At 47.3% G+C, this 12,292-nt stretch overlaps 1 protein-coding gene across 20 annotated transcripts in view; it reads right to left on the bottom strand.

The window, feature by feature from the left end:
- The window catches only part of DLG1 (discs large MAGUK scaffold protein 1), a 385,534-nt gene that overhangs the window by 359,924 nt on the left and 13,318 nt on the right, over window positions 1–12,292 (bottom strand). The window lies entirely within an intron of this gene.

The raw sequence follows: 12,292 nt of genomic DNA, 5'->3' as shown, positions 1-12,292 counted from the left end.
CGAGAAATCTGAAAGGGGTATGAATTGCAGTTACAGAAAATGCATGAGTTATAGTATAGCCTTATTACACCCCTTAATTTAAAATTTGTTAACACAAACTATAAAGCCATATAAAGCCTTGTGTTAAATGAACAATGTAGAGAGCTGGCAGTTTGGGCTCCTGAAAAACACCATCACATGAGTGTACATGCTCTTAATGTACATGTGATGTTCAGTTGTGAGTAAGTTATAGGAACAAATCTAAGTGTATACAGTATCTTTCAATGTAAAAAAAAAAAAAAAAAAATGCACAACAGTTTTCTACAGATGTACTTGGTGTATATGAACCTTTCTGTAGATTCTCTCTTTAGTTTGCAAAAGCGATCATAAATACATCAAACTAAATTGTACTCTCGCCAAAATAAAATTGGGTATAACTTACAATGGGAAGCAAATAAGCAGCATGTGTGCGGTGCACAAACATGACATAATACCAGAACATTCATAAATAAGCAAAATAAAGGCAACCAATTGATTAGGACAATCTACAATTAAGAAACTAGAACACAACACCTTAAAAATAAAATAAACCAGTATTAGGCCAATTTTCTTTTCCCCTCTTTAGTTCATCCTCCTGTGTATTACCCCCCCCCCACACACACACACACACCCCCTTCTCTCCCCCCCCCCCTTATTAATCTGAGGTATTTTAATAAGTATCTAAACACTGATTTATATGCAATATATTATTTTGATAACACTTATTGTACAGATTTCCATTTCTGTTTTACTCAGATACTTCACATTATGTTTAATGCTTCTATATGAATGGAAACACAGATATGTTACATTTTTCGGTACAAGATATCAGTACCGATTGACATGTTTGGTACAAATGAATACCGTTGTTATATATGAAAAACTAATAAAACATTACTCAAAAAAAAAAAAAAAAGCATCAAAAGCAATGAATAAGCAACAGTTCATTCAGTGTCCAAAGGGCATAGAGGGACATGTCTCACACACACAAAAATGGGAAATTAAGGGAAAAAGAGTTATGGTAAAACTTACCTTTGTTAACGCTCTTTCTTCCACAGGGAGATAATGGGGTGTAGGTGGTACTTGGAGGACCGGACACCAACACCAAAGCTTTTTTCTATCCCAAGATGCTCCAGTCCTTCCTTCTATACCCCACCCACAGCCTGAAGGCAATGCAGTTTCGTCAAGCCCAAGGCAGGGACAGGATAGGAGAGAAGGAAGACCGACTCACTGAAGAATCACACTCTCACACAAAGAAGGAAACAAGTGAACCAAGAGAAAAACCCATAGAAGCCAGATGCGTCAGGGTGGGTGCCCTGTGGACCCTATGGACTTCGAAGAAAGAGTTAACAAGGGTAAGTTTTACCATAACTCTCCTTTTCTTCTTTAGGGTTCATAGGGCTCCACAGGGAGACAATGGGGATGTCCAAAAGCAGTTGTTCAAAGGCGGGGACGCTCCTGAGCTGAGAGGAGTACCTGGCACCCGAAGGAAGCATCATGAAAAGCTAAATGCATCAATGGCATTGAACCTAAGAAAGGTGTGGACAGAAGACCACGTGGCCGCCTTGAATAGCTGTTCGGCAGATGCGCGACAGCGGGCTTCCCATGAGGGACTCACAGAGAGAGTAGAATAAGCAGATATTGTAGCCAGCACAGGAAGGCCAGTCTGAATGTAAGCCTGTGAGATAGTGATGCAAAGCCATTTTGCCAGTCTGTTAGCTGGCCATCCCTTCATGTGGAATCCATATAGAACAGAGGGAGTCTGATTTCCTGAAGGAACTAGTACGGTCCACGTAGATCTTCAGAGCACGTACCACATCCAAAGAGGCCTCACCTGCCAAGAGGTCTGGTGATTGAAAGGCCGGAACCACAATTTCCTCATTAAGGTGGAAACCACCTTGGAAAGAAAGCCAGGCCGCGTTCGAAGAACAGCCCTGTCCATATGAAAGATCAGAAACTGGGAACGACAGGAGAGCGCCCCTAAAACAGATACCCTACATGCAGATGCTACAGCCAGAAGAAAGTCTTCACAGTGCGCCATTTGACGTCTACTGAATCCAGGGGTTCAAATGGAGGGTCCTGAAGTGCGTGGAGAACCACTGACAAATCCCATGGAGCCACAGGAGGAGCAATTCTGCACTGGAACCAGATGGACAGAGCAGAGACGTGCACTTTCAGAGAGGCTAGGCAGAGTGAGAGATCCAGTCCAGCCTGAAGGCAAGTATTCTAGAAGCCTTGAGGGTCATAGTATCTAGGAGTACACTAGAAATATGTATGCCACACCTGGTGATAAATCCTGGCAGAGGCCTGTTTATGCGCTCTGAGCACGGTCTGGACCACATAGCTAGAAAACCCTTTAGACCTTAGGAGGGATGTCTCAAGAGCCAAGCCGTTAAAGGACGGGTCAGGTCCGGATGTAGACAGGTACCCTGAGACAACAGGTCTGGTCGTAGGTTGGAGAGGAGCGCCTATGGAGAGAGATTTTGATCGGAGTACCAATGGTGCCTGGGCCAAGTTGGAGCTACCAACAGGACCGTGCCCCTTTTTGCTTGAACTTCCAAAGAACCCGAGACTGAAGGGAGACTGAAGGAAAGAGGTACTCCAAATGGAAGGTCCACCTAATGTGTCCACGAAGGCTGCGTCAGGGTTCCTTGTCCTGACCCCGTGCACTAGAAGCTTGTGGTTGTGTCGTGAGGCCATGAGGTCCACGTCCAGTAGACCCCATTTGTCCACCAGGAGCTGAAAGACTTCTGGATGTAGAGACCACTTCCTTGCATGCATGTTGTGACGGCTGAGGAAATCCGCTTCCCAATTGGGAATCCCTGGGATGAACACTGCGGAGATGGCTCAAGTGTGAAGGCGGGACACTTCTGCCATTGCTGACCAACTTTGAGTGTCTCCTTGGTGATTGAGGTAGGCCTCTGCCGTGGCGTTGTCAGACTGTACTTGTACTGGCCTGCCCTGTAGAATATTCTGAGCCAGAGTGAGGGCATTGTATATGGCTCGGAGTTCCAGGTTGTTGATTGGTAAGATCGCCTCGGCTGGAGTCCAGCGACCTTGGAAGGAGTGCTGGCCAGTCACTGCACCACACCCGCAGAGGCTTGCATCTGTGGTGAGGAGTACCCAATCCGGATCCAAAAGGGGCGACCCTTGTTTAAGTTTGACGTCTATAGTCACCAGGAGAGGGACAGGCGAACCTCCAGAAACAGGCCCATTGTCTGGGATTTGAGCAGAATGGGGCAGCCCATTCCACCTGGAGAGGATCAGGTGTTGTAGGGGCCTGTAGTGCAACTGTGGAGTAACCTGTGCACTCTGCTGTAGTGCAGAGATTTTGGGCCTAATTCAAACCTGCTCGATGGTCGGTCAGTGCGTGCACACTGCGCGTGCCCCGGAGCGAGTGAGAACTTCACTCGCTCGGGGCCCGCAGCAAAACGGGGCAGCTGTCGATGTTGATAGTCAGCTCGCCCCGTTTTGTAGGCGGGTTGGGGGGTGGCTGCACAAAATGAGGCGTTACCGAAGGAACGCCTGCCGTTTGTGGGCGGCCCCACTAACATCACACGTGATGTCAGTAGTGAACTTCCTGCTCTATTAGAAGCCCGATGGTCATGCTAATCGTGACCATCGCCAGGCCGCCCGCACAAGCCGTGGGTGGTCACCCACAGCTATGCAAGCAGCCTGGAGGCAGATTTTTTTTTTTTTTTTTTAAATCTGCCCTGATTCAGAGCGTGCGCTCGCAAATAGCGGGCGTCTCTAAATCAGGACCTTTGTCTGCTGTTTGGAAGCTTCTCTGAGCTTGAGAGTCCAGGAAGGCTCCCAGTAGTAGTATGGGAGCAGTCTGATCCCCTGATGACGAAGATAGGCCGCCATAACTGCCATGATCTTGATAAAGACCCGAGGAGCTTGAAATTGGTGATGTTGCTGTAGGACAGCAAACTGGATACTGCAGATGAGAAGGCGCTATAGATACATGTAGGTAAGCGTCCTGAATGTCCAGAGACTCTATAAAGTCTCCTGGCTCCATAGCCATGACAATAAAGCGTAGGGTTTCCATACAGAACCTGGGCACCCCGATAAACTTGTTCAGACACTTAAGGTTGAGGATAGGCTGATGAAACCCATTGGGCTTCTGAATCAAGAAAAGGGTAAAACAATAACCTGTCCCTGTAATAAGTGGGCAAGAATTATTACCCCCGAGAGCAGCAAGAACTGAATGGCCTTCTGGAGGAGCAGGGCTTTGCTTGGGTCCGATGGAGGTCCTCTGCAAAAGAACTGCTGGGGGAGCGCCTCAGGAATGAGAGGGCGTATCTGTGGGAGACCACGTCTTGTACCCAGGCGTCTGTAGTGGTCTAATGCCAGAACTGGGCGAACTGAAGAAGTTGGCCTCACACCCGCGGGATCCCCCCAGGCTTGTCCTCGGATTTGGTAGGCGGACGTCTAGTAGCCCAGGCCTGTTTGGTTCTAGGTTTGGAGGCCTTTGTGGATGCTGACTGCCACAGAAAGGACTGAACTTTAGCTTTTCCCTGGGGTTGAAAGGACCAAAAGGATGACATCCGAAGCTTCATAGTAGATACAGTGGGCAAGAATGCCATCTTAGAAGCTGCCAAGGTAGTCACAATCTTGTCAAATTCTGGGCCAAACAGGATCTACCCAGAGTAAGGCAGAGACTCCAAAGCCTTTTTAGAGTCAGAGTCTGCCTTCCATGAGCGAAGCCAAACGATACGTTGTGCTACCTCAGAAGTAGCAGATGCCTTGGAAGCTAGGAGACCAGTATCCAAAGTCGCTTCTCTTAAATAAGAGGCTGCATCAATAATGTGAGAGATGTAGGACAGCTGTTCCCTCGAAGCATCAGAGGGAAAGGTATCTTCTAGGGCCTCTGCCCAACTCTCAATGGGTTTTGCCACCCAGGCCGTAGCCCTGGCAGGACGAGTAATAGCTCCTGTCAGAGAGTATATAGACTTCAGGCATGCTTCAATCTTTTGTCCGTAGTCTGCTTTAAGGAGGTTGTAGTATGGATAGGTAAGGTAGCTTCTTAACCAGGCCTGTCACGTGGATATCCACTGCAGGGGGCGCTTCCCATTTAGTGCAATCAGTAGCTGGAAGAGGGTAAAAATAAATCAAGCATTTAGGCAGTTGAAACCTTTTATTTGGCAAATTCCATGCTTCACTCATTAGATCAGATAGCGGATCAGAGTGAGGAAACTGGCAAAACTACCTTTTGTCGCTTAAAGAGTGGCTCTTTTGCCTTAGGAGTTGGTTCAACCTCTATTTGAAGAATAGATTTTACAGCTCTCACAAGGGCAGGTATAGTCAATTCAGAGGGGGGCTCCTCCTCTCCCAAGAGGGAGTAAGTGCGAGAGATGTCTGAGTCTTCTGCCTCCCCAGATGATAGCTGGGTGGACTGGGAAGATAACACAGCATGCTTAGTAGGTAAGGGTCTTTCCTTTTGCAAAATTTGTTGAAAGGCTGTAGGAGGTAGCAGCCAGACTCTGCACTGAGGTAGAAAGTATGTCTACCCATGGGGGGAGGCAAAGGATTTGTAAGGAGTACCTGCTGCGGCCATCCCATAGGGGGAGCTACCACAGGGACCGCTAGGTGGTCCGCAATTTTTGCCAACGCCTGTGAAAAAGAAGCCATGGGGTGGTCCTGAAGAGAGGATGCAGGGGCTGATGGGCCAGGTACCGTATAACAAGATGCGCATAGACCATCTTGAACGAGATCCTCTGTAGCTAAGCCTGCTAAACAGGACTTACAAGAAAACAGAGTGGGAGAAGCAGGCTGCTTGTTATTCTTGCCTTTGCCAGACATAGCTGGATAATATAGCACGGAATCTGGCACAGTGCAGTGAGCAACCCAGATATATGTACAGTATGGCACAGTGTAGTGTGCAATACACCTATACAGTATGTGATAGCCCTCACAAATACAGGTAGATGTGAGGTACAGCGAACCCCCTTATACCTCAGTATTCCAGGGTTATAATGAAAGAAAGGGAAAGGTATAAGCTGACAGTTGAGAAAAATTAAACAGACAGCAGCGCTAGCACAAGTCGCACACAATGCAGAGCATACAAGTTAACTGCAGTGGGCACTAAATTCAATTACACAGACCGCAGCAGCTGGTAGGAAATAGCGCTATATAACCTGGCTCCTGGGAGAGGTATACAGGGAGACCAGGACCCAGCATTCCCAGAGACCAGAGGCTGTTGCAGGAAATGGCTACCGTGAGCCTGAGGGGGAGGAGGGGGAGGGGGGAGCAGATGAGGGATGGCAAGACAGGGGTGGAATAGCCCCCTGAGCTGGGGGAGGGACCGCAGGGAAAGGACCTTCTCCCCTATGCTGACATCAACCACTGGATCCCTGGCCTTAGCTGTCCCCTGCACCAGTATAGGTTATGCCCTGGTGGTATAGTGGACTCCCGTTCGAACCGGTGTCCACATCAGCGCCTCCGGTCTGTCTTCTGAGACCGGAGGCAAGACTGCGCATAAACGAGTGTCCCCTTGAGTCCCAGCTGCAGTCTGGGGTCCGAGGAATACCTAGCTGATGGACTGTCTAGCGCTGCTTGCTCTATAGTAAAAAGAAAAAAAAAAATTTTTGAAAATAAAAATAAATCAAACTAAAGCTTGGGCAGCTTAACAGCAGCCCCACTGTTCTAACTGTGAGCCAGCTCCTGCCGGAACACCAACGAAACTGAGTTGCCTTCAGGCTGTGGGAGGGGTATAGTGGGAAGGACCGAAGCATCCTGGGATAGAAAAGCTTTGCTGTTGGTGTTCGGTCCCCCAAGTAACACCTACACCCCATTGTCTTCCTGTGGAGCCGTATGGACCCTGAAGAAGAAAGTACAAATAAGGTACAATCCTTGGCCCTCATTCAGAGCCGCTCGTTAGCGGCAGTACGCTCGTTCCGAGCGATGTTTGCACATCTGCGCATGCGTACGGTTTTTAGTACGCATGCGCGAACCAGTCAGTGCGGCCGAAAATCGTTGGTACGCAATATAGCGAGGGCCTGCTATTTTGAGTGACAGAATGAGGCGTATGTGGGTGGTAACAGGGGAAGGTGCTTGAAAATGGGGAGTGGAGATCCGAACGCAGGCGTGCTTAAAGGTCAAAACGGGCGTTTTATGGGTGTGCATATTTAAAACAGCAGCGTCAGTGACCACGTCACTGGGTTATTTTTTAGCCAGAACTGCTCGCAAATTTGTGGTAGCAAACACCAACCACAAGAATAGCGAGCAGTTCATACGCTGGTCGATGTACTCGATTAATCTAATAAATAGCGGACATGACGTAGGATGCGAGCGGCCAGGGGGCGTTTTTAACAAATAAACGAGCGTATGTTTTGCTCGCTCGTTCAGACTTAGAGGTGTGAACAGACTACAATGTGCGTACGGATCATTTGAATAGCCACCCCTTGTTTTTAAACGAGCGACCACAAATAGCGAACGGCTCTGAATGAGGGCCCTTGTCAGGCAAACATAAGAGTGACATCACTCCTCACTTCTTCAGGTTCAGAACAACCATAAGTGCTAATATAAGTGCTTGAAATGTTATGTGACAGGGTATGTTGTAGAATAATAATTATCAATACTGGAAAGTGCACTTTGGACGCCGGTTTATAAAGTAATGTTGTGGTCAGCATATTAAAAACAGTGCAAGTGATGAAAGCATTTCTGATACACTTGCCATTTTACTTAAAGACATGCAGAATTCCACCTTGGAGCTATGAGAACCTGCATCCAATCATTTTACAAATAAGGTGTACAACTAATTTTATTTTTTTATTTAAAGCTCAATAAAGAACAGTACAATATTAATTATATAATAATATGAATTGAATTAATTCATTCAGGTAATGGGTTTACCTTGATACAAGCTCCTCAGTGAGACAGATACATTAGAATATTTAGCATTTAATTTTATATAGAAGAGAATGTTTTGTAATTCAGTTTCCCAATTATTAAAAGGTGGTCTGACACCAGAGATAGGAAGCTTTGGTATCTAATAAAAGATATCACTTAAGTGTATGAGTCCATTACTTATATTCTGTCCCTTATGATTGTATGCTTTTGTACAAATCATTCTGCCATTACTAATTATTTTTGTAGTCACAAAGAGAAGCTAGGGAGGGAATTAAATTATCCGCAATGTGAGGTACCTCTGCTCATTTACAATGCACCCCATTGAGGTGCTCAGGAAAATGTGCAAATATTGTATACTGTAACAATCAGCAATGTGTGCTGCCAGAGTACGTGGTGGCACATTGCAAAAAATTAAGCCGGGTACACACTGGAGCAATATCGGGCCAATATGCCGTTTTAACATCGCTCATCGCTCAGTGTGTACACGATTACGCACTCCTGAGGTCGCTAGCGACGGTTACCAGGTTTGATGTGCTGCACATCAAACCTAGCGATATCGCTAGTGGCCAGTGCATTGTTAACGAATGACGTAACAGTGATCGTTCAGTCGTTCATTATAGTCGTCCAGCATGGACGCACAATCACTGTTCACGGGCATTCATTCCGATGTCGGAATGAATGCCCGTCACTCCAGTGTGTACCCAGCCTTAAATTGCCCCCTACACATTTTAATCCACTTCTGAAAGTACAAGGTATCTGTCTGTGCACTCAAGCATTAATTCACTTTGTTCTCCATTCCATTCTAATATCTCAATGGACAATATGCTTAATTTTTAGGGAGAGATGCCAGTGCAGTGCATAAAAGTATATCAACAGGATGGAAGGCAGAGCAGGGACAGGAAAATTGGAGCATGTTCCATATTGCATTTTACTGTCTGCTTTGGAAGGACACACTGCACTGGTGTCTCTATAAAGAATGATCTCTGTCTATTTTTCTTGTGTGCAAGCTAAATCTACTATTCAACCATTTCATGACTCACTAAATGCAACACTGAAGTAATGCAAGAACAAATGTTAAGGTTTAGGATGATATTAGCAAATTTTACTTTACAGAGAAAGCAAAGCCACTACTAGACATTAATGTAAATCAAAGCATTTCTATTACATATATGTGCATTACTAGATCGGTCCAGCATGGTATCTGTGCCGTTTAGTGACTGCGGTTTAATGATCGGTTTAGTAAGTAACAGTACAGTAGACATACATATAACACTGATCAGCAAGCATGACAGAAACACTAACATTTGAGATTTGTCCTAGATCAGCACTCTCTAACCTAAATGCCATTTGTCAATAATGATGAAGTAGCTTTAAAATAGGACATAACGCTGTACTATTTGACTAGCTGCAATGTAACGTTATGGGCAAATCTGAAGAATGCTCTTTTGCCCTTCGGGATTACTAATACCCCTTTCAGACATACGACCCGGGAAATTTCCTGCTCAGACCAGGGAATTTCTCCTGTGCAAATTCCTGGGAATTTGGTCGAGACCCCCCTTTCACACTACAGCTTTTACCTGGGAAATTTCCGGGTAGACCCCTCTCAGACATAAGCAGGGTTTTTCTGTTTTCTACACAGAAAATTACAGTTTTCTCATTTAAAGTGAACGCTTTCTGGCACACATTAATGAGGTCATGCAACATTAAGTCAATGGTGCAACTTAAAAAAATTATGGCACAACATGTGTTTTCAAAACAAAGTTATTTAATAAAGGCCTTTATTACCACTCCTCTCCTGTCCCCACTCCTCACCAATTCCAGATCGTGGTTCTGTTGCAATATGTCCGTCGTCTCTTCTGTTTCTCTGCGGCTGCTGCTGCTGTCATCACCATGCAGCAGGCAGCAGTGGCCGGCCAATCAGGAGCTGTTTGGTGAATCCCGGGAGTAAATTCCTAGGTAGCACCATTCAGAAATGAGCAGGGTAATTTCCCGGGACTTAAGTCCTGGGAAATTCCATGGTCGATTGGAGGGTCGGCTACCCAGGAACATGTTCCTGGGTAGGTACCTGTCAGACATACGCGACATCCCAGGAATTTGGCCAAGGCAATCCAAATTCCCGGGAATCTCGGTATGTCTGAAAGGGGTTTTAATTTGAGATTTATTCAACCTTTAATCCTTTCTTATGACAAAAGGTCTATACTGATATTAATTCTCTAAATTTATAATAAAAATAACGGCTTACAGCAGATTAACTTTAATTACGGCGGTCCCTCCTATTTATTGGACTTTTATCTCTCTATGGAAAAAGGAGACTTGTATGTCTTACCTGTTAAGCCTTTTTCTTCGACTCCATAAGAAGCACAGGGATGTCACTGGGTATAGCCTGGAGAGGAGAGTCTGGGCACCAAATAGTTAAATGAAAATACCCACAAGCCCAGGCTCCTCTCCTCTATACCCCGCCCCCAGCCATAGGCTCTCTGTTTAATTTGCAAGCCCACGGCAAGAGCGAGGCAGAGAAGGAAGGTCGGTATATGTACAGAACCATACATACTGCAGAAAGCACAGCTGGACCAGTTACCAAGGAAACACCCCCCAGCAGACAGGTGCGTCAGGGTGGGCGCCCTGTGCCCCCTATGGAGTCAAAGAAAAAAAAAAAAGACTGTTCATGTAATGCAATAAGTTTCCTTTTCTTCTTCATCCACTAGGGGGCACAGAGACTTCGCAAAGCTGTCCCCTACAGGAGGGGATGCTTCCAAGCTGCATTGAGCACAGAACACCCAAAGGCGGCATCTGAGGACGCAAAAGTACCAAAAGCGTAAAATCTGATGAAGGTATGAGGAGACAATCATGTGGCAGCCTTGCAGAGCTGTTCTGCAGAAGCCCCACAGCGTGCTGCCCAAGAAGTTCCCACTGACCGGGTGGAGTGAGCAGTCACAGGGGTAGGAAGGTTCGCCAAGGTGTAAGCATGGTGATCGGTAAAGAGCCAACGAGCCAAGGTCTGCTTAGTAGCCGGCCAGCCACACTTATGAACGTCATATAAGAAACAGAGGGCCTGATTCAGACCCGCTCGCGAGCGCTGAGCGCTCGTGAGCGCTGAGCGCTCGCAAGCGGGTCGATGTTGCCCAAGTGCGCATGCGCACGACGGACCCGGGTCCGTCGTGTGCATGCACGAGACCCGAACGACAGCCAAGCCGTCGTTGTGGGTCTCGCACCAAAGGGGGCGTGCTGTCGATGGTGATTGACAGCACGCCCCCTTTGGTGGGCTTGCTGGGGGCGTGGCTGCCCAGACGGAGGCTGTCTGGGGCCGGCCCCACTGACATCACTTGTGATGTCAGTGTGGATGCTTTTGGCTCTGATAGAGCCAAAAGAACTCCAGGGCTTGCGGCAGCGAGACCCTACCGCAGGGTCTTGTTGCAAGCCCTCTGCAAGACCATCGCGACCATCATTTTGGCCACTCGCTATAGCTGTGGGTGGTCACCCACAGCTATGCGAGCGGCCAGGAGGCCGCTCCAAAAAGGAGCAGGGACGGCCCCGATTCAGAGCGAGCGCTCTGTCAGAGCGTCCGGCTCTGAATCAGGGCCAGACTCCGACTTGCGAATCTTCATGGTCCTCTTAACATAAAGCCAGAGAGCCCTTATCACATCCAAGGAAGCGTCCTGCTGAGAAGAATCTGTAGTCTGGAATGCAGGTACTACAATCTCCTGATTAATGTGGAAGCGGTATACCAGCTTAAGAAGGTAGCCCAGGCTAGTCCGCAGTACAGCCCTGTCTGAATGGAAAACAAGGAATGGGCAGCAATACGAGAGGGCGCTCAAATCAGACTCCGTGCTGAAGCAATGGCTAGTAGAAAAAAAAAGTTTTCCACGTGAGTCAGCGCAAATCCATCCCCAAACAGAGCCGACTGGTGAGCTCTGAGAACTAAAGACAGGTCCCAGGGAGCCACAGAGTACAGACAAGGCCAAAACCTTTTGCTCTTAGGATGGATGTCTCAAGAGCCATCCCGTCAAAGAGAGATGGGCCAGGTGCGGATGGAAACATGGACCCCGAGACAGAAGATCTGGCCGCAGTGGAAGACGCAGAGGGGCGCCTATAGAGAGGCCCAATAGTTTTGCATACCACACGCCAATCTGGAGCCACCAGGATCAGAGTGCCACCCTCCAGTTTGAACTTGCGGAGGACCCGAGGACTGACTAAGAGCTGGAAGACGTCTGGATGCAGCGCCCACTCGCCTGCATGGATATCCTGACGACTTAGGAAATCCACTTCTCAATTTTAAATGCTCGGGATGAAAACTGTGGACAATACTTTCACTGGAAGACACTGAAGGAGGTGTTGTGCCTGCCACAGGGCCCTGTACAAGGCACAAAGTTCCAGAATGTTGATGGCTCTCTTGAAGCATCCAACGTCTCTGAAGTGTTAG

This window comes from Taudactylus pleione, unplaced genomic scaffold (assembly GCF_031769625.1).
Source record: "Taudactylus pleione unplaced genomic scaffold, aTauple2 ptg000372l, whole genome shotgun sequence".
NCBI classification, from domain to species: domain Eukaryota; kingdom Metazoa; phylum Chordata; class Amphibia; order Anura; family Myobatrachidae; genus Taudactylus; species Taudactylus pleione.
Note: the sequence above shows the minus strand (reverse complement) of the source record. Positions and strands in the feature narration are given on the sequence as shown.